Here is a 10,872-nt window from a genome sequence, read left to right on the forward strand (position 1 = left end):
TGACCAGCTGGAACACGCACCACACCTGCGCCGAAGCAATCTCAAGTGGAGTTCATTTAATTTGACGTCGGAAGCATCTGCGAGTATTTTTGTGGTGCTTGTGATTTGGGAAATTCGGCTTGTTTATACTTAGTTTTAAGCGCTTTTGCAGCAGCTGCCCGTCTACTGGGGTCTTTTATGAAATGCTGGCGCTCATTTGTGCTGTCATGCAACCAATCGTGCTTAACTCTATATCGCTGGAATAATAATTTACGGCTCTTTCCTCTGAATGTCTAAATTCTCTTCGTGGAAACAAAAGCGGTCAAAATACCGACCCAATAATGATGGTACAGTAGACAGCTTCACTTCTTTGTGCTGCTCTCAAATCGGAGTGGAGAAAAACTCAGTCCTTCTTTAGTTTCTTCCTTTTTAGCCGGAGGGAGAGGGGCGGTTGGGGAATTACTTGTTGCACGATCATACTGGCATGCGCAATTCGTGCTACTTGAACCGTGACACGGCTGTAGCGATTGCGAGCTAACAAGGTTGTCGCTTTCGTGATGAGTGGCTTTCTGCAGGAGTACCTAATGGGTTGTTCTAGCGAAGCGTCAGACGAGGCACGAGCATTACAGTGGTCTGAAGCCAGGAAATGTCTTCTATACACCATGTAGCATTCGTTTTCATATTCATTTACTTGAAAGGCAGCAATGGATACGTGGCACTAGCGCCGGTTCAAATTTCAAATGGTGAGTGCTGAATTTTTTTCGCAGATGACTTTTCATTTTGTGCAACATGGGAGTGTCAAATTGACAGCTTGGAAGGCTTCTTAGTAATCATCGAGGCGTTATTTCATACTACTTCGAAATGAGGCATAACATGGTTAAAGATATTATCCATGTAATTTTTATATTCAAGTCTTTTTCTCACCTGCATGCTGCAGATATAGACACACGAGAGCACAAGTAATCAGTGCGCCTTTAAAATTCTGGCTTTTTCAATTCCGTCATATCGACCATTATCCACCGCCCATGGTATTCTTCCTAAAGTAAACTACGCAGAAGCAGTTATGAAATGCTGCACTTGTGCAATAAAATGGGCTAATTTCCCCTCCGTCTAGCGCGATATCATTATCACTGATTGTGACCTTGTGACCGCTAAACGGTGATTCATAATTAATTTTATAATCACGCAATCATAACATTCTCCATACAAGGAAATTGTTATAGTAAATTCTTTGAATATCAGTGCGTTTTGAAGAACGGAATTTCTCGAGACACACATATTCGCCACATCTGAATAATTTCTTTATCACTATCTTTTTCTAATAACTAAGTCTTTTTATCTTGAGCGGTATAGATTTAACAAAAAGGTACGCTCTTTCTAGCCATCTATAAATTTCTTCCTGTGCCACAGAGATTAAGGTTTTAAGTATTAAATACGAGGACATAAAATAAAGTCAACAAAAACTGGCATAATCTATTTGATCGAGGTAATCAATAATCTGTAGTAAAACTGGCATCATCTATTTGATTGAGGTAATCACGAATCCGTAATGTCTATTTCACAGGAAAAATATATTTGTTGTATACAGTGTGCCAAAAAATATAGTTTTCCTTTTACTAACTTCTACATTAGCGATTGGTTTGGTTTAATGTAATGGAGCTTACATTTTGAGGTTTCGGAAAAATTTCATTCGCATATGTCAGTGGCATTTTTAGTAGAGTTTTCAAAATCGCACTTTTAAACTCTTCTTATCACAAGCGTCGTTGAACTGCACACAGCTGGAGAGAAATCTTATTACAAGTGCCGAAAACAACTGAAATTGATCAAAATACATTACAAAATATTTTTGCAACACTAAAGAGAGCTAAAGAGCTTTCAATAACAAATATTTAAACAAACCAGATTACTGCAATATCCGCTTGTCTAGTTAAATGTTGAAATTTTTGCTATCGTGGTTAACTGCAACTAAACAGTTATTACTGATCATGATGTGAATGAATATTTCTACCAAACAAACATACAGCTTAAATTACGCAGCTTTCTCCAGGACAAAAAAAAAACTCTTAACCTAACATTTACGTATCTGCTACTAATATCTTCGAAATAAATTTTTCATCGCTCATGCCGAGCGATTCGCCGCCATCTATGACTCACAACAGTGAGAATATGGTTAGATAACGGATCTTTTAACGCCCGCAACCACAAAATAGTGCATTGCATTTTATGCATAATTCGCCACATACTGGACCTTCATGCTCTTGCAAAACCAATTTACCTATTTTTATCTTTATATACGCAATGCTATCATACGCAGGTCCTCAGTGCTGCCTGTTATGTTGATAGCAGACGTTCAATTTATTTTTAGTTCATTGAACAATTCGATTCCAAAATATTTGGCAGATATTTGCAGCCCTAATTGAATAATGTTTGGTTTATTCAGTTCATTTTCATATTTTGAAATTACCGTTGGCTCTGCTGTAATGTCATCTTTTAGGGTACAATTAAAATTGAAAAACAACGATAGCGCAAGGTTTTGTTTTTTAATTTTACCAAACTATAAAGATATGTGCTAGTACGTCGGTTCTGCCTTCGGGTTGGATTACGTAGCAATAGCCTGGCATACTATGTCAAACAGTAACCGACATTAATATGATCCAGCTCTTTAACTCTTTTGGAACTTTCAAAAATATGCGCGCTTAGTAGGGGCCTAAAAAGACATATTTTGAGAATGATGTTCATAAAAGTAAACCATATAGTACAATTTATCAAGATGCAGCAATGTAAATTTTCTATCATACAACAATTGTTTGACATGCGTCATGCATAGCATAAAAAAGAACTTTCAGTGGGAACTCTTGGCAGACACTGGCCCTGATGGGGCAGGGACAGGTAGGTCACCGCCGCATGTGGCGGGGGCTAGCTTCCACTGATTTTTTACCTGTTGTAGGCCATCATTGCACCCGCCACCGCTTCGGTGGTGGTGGACGACGGATGTTGCTGTGACGCGAGTCTTTCTCTCCCTCTTCTTTTTCTTTCTTCTCTATTTTCTCTTCTGTCTGCACGAGGCAGCGGAGTTGGCTCAGCGGCAGAGCCAGTAGCAGGCCCGTGCATTTTTTTTTCTTTCTTCCTACAGCCACAACATCAAACTTTGAAAAATTACATATATATATATATATATATATATATATATATATATATATATATATATATATATATATATATATATATATTGTGAGCCTTCCGTGGATTGGTTGGTTGGTTGGTTCATAGGAAGGGAAAGGCGCAGTATTTGTCACACTTGCTCTGTGGACACCTGAACCGCGCCGTAAGGGAAGGGATGAAGGTGGGAGTGAAAGTCGATAGAGAGAAAGGGGGGCCGTAGTGGAGGGCTACGGAATAATTTCGACCACCTGGGGATCTTTAACGTGCGCTGACATCGCACAGCACACGGACGCCACTTCGTTTCGCCTCCTTCGAAACGCAGCCGCCGAGGCCGGGATTGTTCTTTAATTTGTAGTACATGCCATGATCTTCTTCTTTCATTTGTACATACCATCATCATCGTCCCGCGGCGCCGGCTCCGGGACGCGCCTGGGTTTTGTCACCGGATTAAAACGCTAGACAAGGCATCGCTGGCCTTGCCGTCACGACCTTGCCCTCTAAACCTAGCCTTCTTTCACAAGTGGTGGAGGTCGAATTCGATCCCCTTGCTGCCTCTCGCTGGAGCTACGTCCCGGTCGCCGTTTGGCAACTACCATCATATTCATGTCCACCGAGAGCAATCCCGACCCGGCCGGACCCTCTACCTCAGCTGCACCGATGCCTCCGACTCTGCCCACACGTCAACGCGACCCACCGCTGTTCGCTGATCGTCGAGACGAAGACGTGGATGACTGGCTTGACACATATGAACGCTGCAGTGCCTATAACCGGTGGGACGATGCTTTAAAATTCCTCAACGTTTCGTTCTATCTAATTGAGGTCGCCAGAAACTGGTTCATTAATCGCGAACCCCACGCTACTAACTGGACCACTTTCAAACAGCAATCCCGACAGTACTTCGCCGACCCGGCAGTTCGGACTGAGATCGCGAGAAACAAGCTCGCTTCCCGCCTTCAAGGTCCCGATGAATCATATGCGTCTTACATAAAGGCTGTTCTTGCACTTTGTCGGCGCATTAGTCCCACCATGACGGAACCCGAACGTGTGCACCACGTCTTAAAAGGAATCAATGCTATGGCATATCACACCTTAGTTGCCCAGAATCCTTCAAGTGTTGATTCAATTATTACGACCTGTCAACGCCTCGACCAGCTGCAGTCATCTCGATTACAGCCCGGCTTCGCAACTGGTCAGACCTCTGCTGACCTTGATCTGCGGGCAATGATTCGAGCAATCATCCGCGAGGAGCTTCAAGCCCTCAATCCTTTCTGTCGACATGGGTGAGGTCATTCTTCCGCACCTCCTAATGACGCCGTTCTCCGCAACATGATTAAAGAAGAGTTAGCTACCATCAGCCGCCCTATGACATCCGAACCTTCTGCAATCCGCCCAGCGCCGACCTACGCGCACGTCGCTGCATCCCCCCTTCCTCTGTGAGCCTTCCGTGGATGTTCTTTAATTTGTACATGCCATGATCTTCCTCTTTCATTTGTGCAAACCATGATCATCGTCCCGCGGAGCTGGCTCCGGGACGCGCCTGGGTTTTGTTACCGGATTAAAACGCTAGACAAGGCATCGCTGGCCTTGCCGTCAAGACCTTGCCGTCTCAACCTAGCCTTCTTTCACAATATATTTACAGAGAACAGTAATAAAATTGTTTAATATTGAAAATGTAACAGTAGATCTTTGTTTTGCGTGCGAAGATATAGCTCGCGTATCTCTATGCGTTCTCAGCTAGTGCTATTCAGCACCAGTGGCCCCCAGCTTGTTCTCTCAGGAGACGAGCATCACCTGCGGCTATTGTGCTAGTTAGGGAGATTATCACACCTTTCGTTGTCCTCCCATGTATGTACCACAGTGCGTGTGTGTGAATACACAAGTACCTATGTGTGTGCACTACAATATGTTCCCTCTGCTGTGCAAGCCGACGAAGGTTTCGTTCCTGGCTATTGTCAAGCGCAAGTAAAGTTTGAAAACATCGTAAAGATGTTTATTTTTGATACCTCATTTTTTTACACATATCGCACCTTGGTGTTGTTAGGCTTTCAAAATTTTGGCGGCTCATATTCAGGAGGTTTTTCAAAACAGTGTTTAGTTTGAGCTGGGGTTTCCTCGATATTGAGAGTCTGGTAAGAAGCTCTCTCTGAATTATAGGTTGTCATTTCATGCTTTCTCAGAGGTAACAAAATAAACCAACAACAAAAAAGTAAAGGCCTCACAGAAATTTACTTGACCCACTTCTCTGTGCAAGGCTCCTATTGATGCCCAAATGGACATCGGACTCTCGAACTGTGAAAACGCCACCTGTTTTTGGATCAGCCGAAGTTGGTCTCAGTTATAGTTTTTTATTTTTTTTATTAATTCATAGGAAGGGAAAGGCGCAGTATCTGTCACACTTCTTTGACTGGACGCCTGAACAGAGCCTTATGGGAAGGGAGGAAGGTGGGTGTGAAAGAGAAAGAGAAGGTGTAGTGGAGGGCTACGGAATAATTTCGACCACCTGGGGATCGTTAACGTGCGCTGACATTGCACAGTACACGGACGCCTCTTCGGGTTAGAACCCGGGTACTCCGGCACAGTATCCGGGTAGGGTAAGAACCCGGGTACTCCGCCACGGTCGGGTTAGAACTCGGGTACTCCGGCACAGTAGTCGGGCGTCTTACCACTGCACCACCCCAGCGGGGTATGCTTTAAACTGTAACAGCTATAATACAGTAATACAAGCAGGCAATACCTGAAACCTCTGAACAAGCGAGCTCAGGTCGAAAGTACCCTCATCTTGGACCAGTGGTTGGTGTTCCCTGCTGACGGGTGCTAGAACTGCCATCCGTACTGTGTACAGAGCTCGAGATGTTCCTCTCAGGTTGTTCCCTACTGCTGTTTTCGGGGTAAAACAAATTTGTAGCAGCGGAATAACACAAAAGAAGCAAAGTACGTAGCCCACCATGAAGCGAGCTTGACGCCATTGTCGATGTAATTTGAGACGACCTCGTACCGTTAAAAATATATTCTGTTTGTCGTTGTAAAAAAAAAGGCGTTAATTATGTTCCTAAAATAAAGGTACAGTTGTCATGCTAATGCATACGCCCGTGGTTACATGGCCTGTAGGCGATCCGAAAGAGTTATTCAGTTCCGATAATCATGACGTCACGGCCTTGCAGTAGCGTCTCTGACTCCGGGTCCAAAGGTACCGGTGGATTCGAATTGCATCTATAAGATTTCGCCTAAGTTTGCAGCCCCTTACTTTCAGCCTTCACATGCACTCTGATAACGTAAAATAAAACTGCTGAAACAGCTGTGGCTGGTCATGTCACATGCTGACTACTACCTACTAGAGGCATGCGCGCGAGGAGAAGCGGAGAGGAGAAACCAACATCGAAGAAAGATGCAAGTGGGAGCCTTAGTGATGGGGCACTAAAACATAGCTAGCTACGATTAGCATACATGCAGACAGCTGTGCTGGTTTGTGGAACCACCGATGAAGCCACGAATGACTCCCCTTGGGATTCAACTTTTCCACGTCTACTGAAAAGCGAGTGAACAAACTTAAATACCCGCATAAGCCTACTAGGGATGGTGCGTATTCGTAGCTGAGATGAGCTGCAGTCTGCGTTGCCGGTGAGAGTAGTCTGGGCAGACGTGGCCGTAGAAGACGTTATGAGGACAGAGGGCACCGAATGTACGATGCCGGGAATCACGACTACATGCTAGAGCTCCCAGATATACATTAATCACAGCGTTAAACAGTGCCCTAGACTCTATACCTGCAGCTCCAGCATTAAAACATCACTGTTAAACATTTCGCTGATTAACAACATAGTAAAGTGCGTATTACTTCACGAGAAGCGTTTGTTCTCATCTCGTTGCGTTCCACAGACGTTGATCCCAATAAAACACAGTGTGCTGCTCACTATGAAACATCGACCAACAGTTAGTTAATGCATAGCTTTTTTTTACATTTCGTAATATTTATAGATATTTTAAACATGTAAATCACTAACTGTCACTGCTATGCGCAGGAACGTGAATACATACTTCTTTTATCGCACATCATTTCAGAGCCCTGCACGGCTCACGACCGCATTCTGTTAGACCATGGCCACCTTTGCGTAGGGACGAAAATGATCGTGCAAGTATTCATGCAATTTGTTTTTAATCTTGCCATCCAGTTTTTCAGAAAATAACAAAAATTACACGAAATTGTATATACTGAAAAAGAACTTAACAACATTGGTAAGCGATTTGCTCACCAATACACGCTTCGGACTCGAATTATTTGCTCCCGTAATCGTATTATACAGCAGTAATTGGAAACATTTTCATATTGCAAAGCATCGTTTCTACACCCCACTTCTTACAATCGAGACTGATTACTCCACAGGGGTCGGATGAGAGTAAGAAAAAAAGTCGAATGTCGCAATAATATTACTAACTTAGCTGAGGACGGCATAAGAGGAACATTTATTTAAATGGTGTTTTATTTTTTTAATATTTTGTGTGTGTGTGTATGTGTGTGTGTGTGTGTGTGTGTGCGTGCGTGCGTGTGCGTGCGTGTGTGCGTGTGCGTGTGTGTGTGCGCGTGTGTGTGTGTGTATGTGTGCGTGTGTGTGTGTGTGTGTGTGTGTGTGTGTGTGTGTGTGTGTGTGTGTGTGTGTGTGCGTGCGTGTGTGTGTGTGTGTGTGTGTGTGTGTGTGTGTGTGTGTGTGTGTGTGTGTGTGTGTGTGTGTGTGTGTGTGTGTGTGTGTGTGTGTGTGTGTGTGTGTGTGTGTGTGTGTGTGTGTGTGTGTGTGTGTGTGTGTGTGTGTGTGTGTCTGTGTGTTTCACTGCTTGTGTTTTTGGTTGAGGGACATCAAACTTTGCACTTATTTCTAGGCCGAAAGGGGCAAGCACTCTTAAGGAAAGTTATATTTAAAACTCATGTTTTAACGTGTTTGTTGAGCACTGGCTTCATTCACATGATTCTGGGTTCATGAAAAAGTTAATACTCTTAGACATCCAAAGATCTTTAGTACCGTCTTGCATCCAAGCTATCTCGTTTTGTACTTGAAAAAAACCACATTTAAGTGCCTTCCCATTTTCTTCGTTTGTTTTATATTGTTTCCGCAGTACCGTTTTGACGCGTGAAAACCTAAGATAGCTTTTGCTGCCTTCGGCAGTTCGCTGTCATTAGACTACACGTACACCCGCCGAATAACACAACGACCTGAGAAGTTACTACCTTGAAAATGCGAACAAATATTTCCCTGATATATACACAGATCTGAGGTTGTTAAAGATCCACAATGACGACAAGGTGGCTAAAGTTGAGAGGATTCAGGCGTGAAGCAAATATGTCAGTCTCAGTGTTCCTTTAACGCAACAGCAGTAAAGATAATCGAGTTTAAAGTTGGAATTTCTTTTTCGCGAATACTGGGCATTGCGAGACTTTCACATACTTTGGCAAAGTGTTAAACGGCTTCAGTCGGCTTGGATTTTGGAGAAGAAAAGGAACAGCATCTGTATCGCTTTGAGATGGACAGCTGCACTAAAATGAACGGCGTGTCATTTCGTCCCTCCACGGAGGCTCAGTAGTTAAGACACTGGGATACTAAATCAAAGTACCTTGGTGTGAATCCAATCTCTGGAGACTGCGTTTCTATGGAGCCCAAACAGAGAGGCCTCCGTGCGCTGTGCGGGCGCGGTGTTGGTTTGGTTTGTTTCGTGGGGTTTAACGTCCCAAAGCGACTCAGGCTATGAGAGACGCCGTAGTGGAGGACTCCGAACATTTCGACCACCTGGGGTTCTTTAACGTGCACTGACATCGCACAGCAGACGGGCGCCTTGTTTTCCGCCTCCAAGGAAAAGTGGGCGCCGAGGCCGGGATTCGATCCCGCGTCATTGGGAACAGTAGTCGAGCTCCGTAACCACTGCGCCACCCCGGCGGGACATGTTGCTGTTGTTGTTATTGCGACTGCAGAAGAAAGGAAAGAAAATGCTCAGGTCTCCTACTGGCTCTGTAGCTGAGCCACCTCCGCTGCCCGATTGATTTATAGGAAGGGAAAGGCGCGGTAACTGTCTCACTTGTTCTCTGGGGACACCTCGACCAAAGCCGTAAGGGAAGGGAGGAAGGTGGGAGTAAAAGTAGAAAGAGAGAAAAAGGAGCCGTGGTAGAGGTCTACGGAGTAATTTCGACCACCTGGGGATCCTTAATGTGCGCTGGCATCGCACAGCATACGACGCCTCTTCACCGCTTCCTGATACGGACAGAGGAGAAAATAGAAAAAACAGGGAGGAAAGAAGGGGGAGAGAGAAAGACGTGCGCCACGACAGCCGTCGTTCGCCACCGAAGAGGCGGCGGGTGCCATGACGGATTACAAAAGGTAAAACCATTGGTAGCAGGCTAGTCTCCGTTAAAGTCCCTTGATAATTTGAAAGTAGCGACACTCTCCTCCACGCCGCGATTTCCTCCTCGATTCTCCTCGCGCGGCGGCGGCGAGCGCTGCGCACGACACGCTTTTTCTCCTTGTCGCCCACCGGCCGGCTGCAGCAGTGAGTGAAGTGCGAGCTTTTGGGCTAGGTCTGCGCTCCAGGAGTGCACAAAATTTTAGAAAAATTGCGAGAAAAGCATTGAGAATGCCGAAAGTAACGTTCATGAATTGATTGGTTTCTTCTTAAAAGTGTTTGAATGGGGAATACTGATAAACAAAGCTTTCAGGTGAGTTCTGTGCTGCAGACCCTTTTTAAGTCACATGATAAGGTGTTTTACTTTGTGCACCTAATCTAGTACTGTCTCTGACTTTGTGTTTGTTTTTTTAGAGTGTGAAATCTGTCACCGTGCTAAAACTGCGGAAAACGATCCAGGCTGGTGCTTTGAACTTTCAGATCAGAGAAGGTCAAAGCAGGACAGTCTATTTCGCTACTGTCAAGCTGTCTGTCTAAGCATATTATATGTCACGTGATCAACCATGAGATTGGATTATTGGTTAATGGTACATGTATTTCGATCAATTAGTGGGCCAAATTAATTGATATTTAGTAAATTGCAAATAAAATCTCAATTTTAGCTGCAACATCGAACCGTATACCGTTGAAAAGCTTAGGCCAAGTGTAATAGCACTGTGCTAGTTAGCGATCCGCAATTTCGGCGTTAATTAGTTAATTTGATATAAAACCAAACTTTGAGCCAAGGAACAGGTTTGCCACGGCTGTCGTGATATGATGCTGATGGAGGAATTAAATAATTTTATGAGTACGCGGCCACTCACTGACATCGCGTGTGGTTAAAAGGCAGCAGGGTACACTGGGAGAAGTAGTGGGTCCTATTGCCGACACACTGAAGTTCTGGGGCAAGCATGCTGTGGCCTCATGCGCTATGTAAAAGAGCGTAATTTCATTGAACGCAGCAATCAAATAAAAAACAGGGGCACATAAGTCTTCAACGTGCGGAAATGAGGAAGCGAATAACTGCCAATTAATTAACTATCGCTATCCTATCTATCACTATATCTACTAATGCTGTCAAGTGACCTATCATAACTGTCACTATTCGCAACGAACACTATCACCTCACTATCCGGGCCTATTACTATCATTTACTATTAATATCCGTAACAGTCACCATCATTAGCTATCACTATTCATAACCATCACTATTTAATCTGATGCCGTCCCATGACCCATTGATATACTTCAATTTTCATTGACTTACGTTGTCAGTCATATCTCTATTACCTCATAATATCTGACGAGACA

This window comes from Amblyomma maculatum, chromosome 1 (assembly GCF_055883805.1).
Source record: "Amblyomma maculatum isolate TAMU_Amacu chromosome 1, ASM5588380v1, whole genome shotgun sequence".
Lineage (NCBI taxonomy): Eukaryota > Metazoa > Arthropoda > Arachnida > Ixodida > Ixodidae > Amblyomma > Amblyomma maculatum.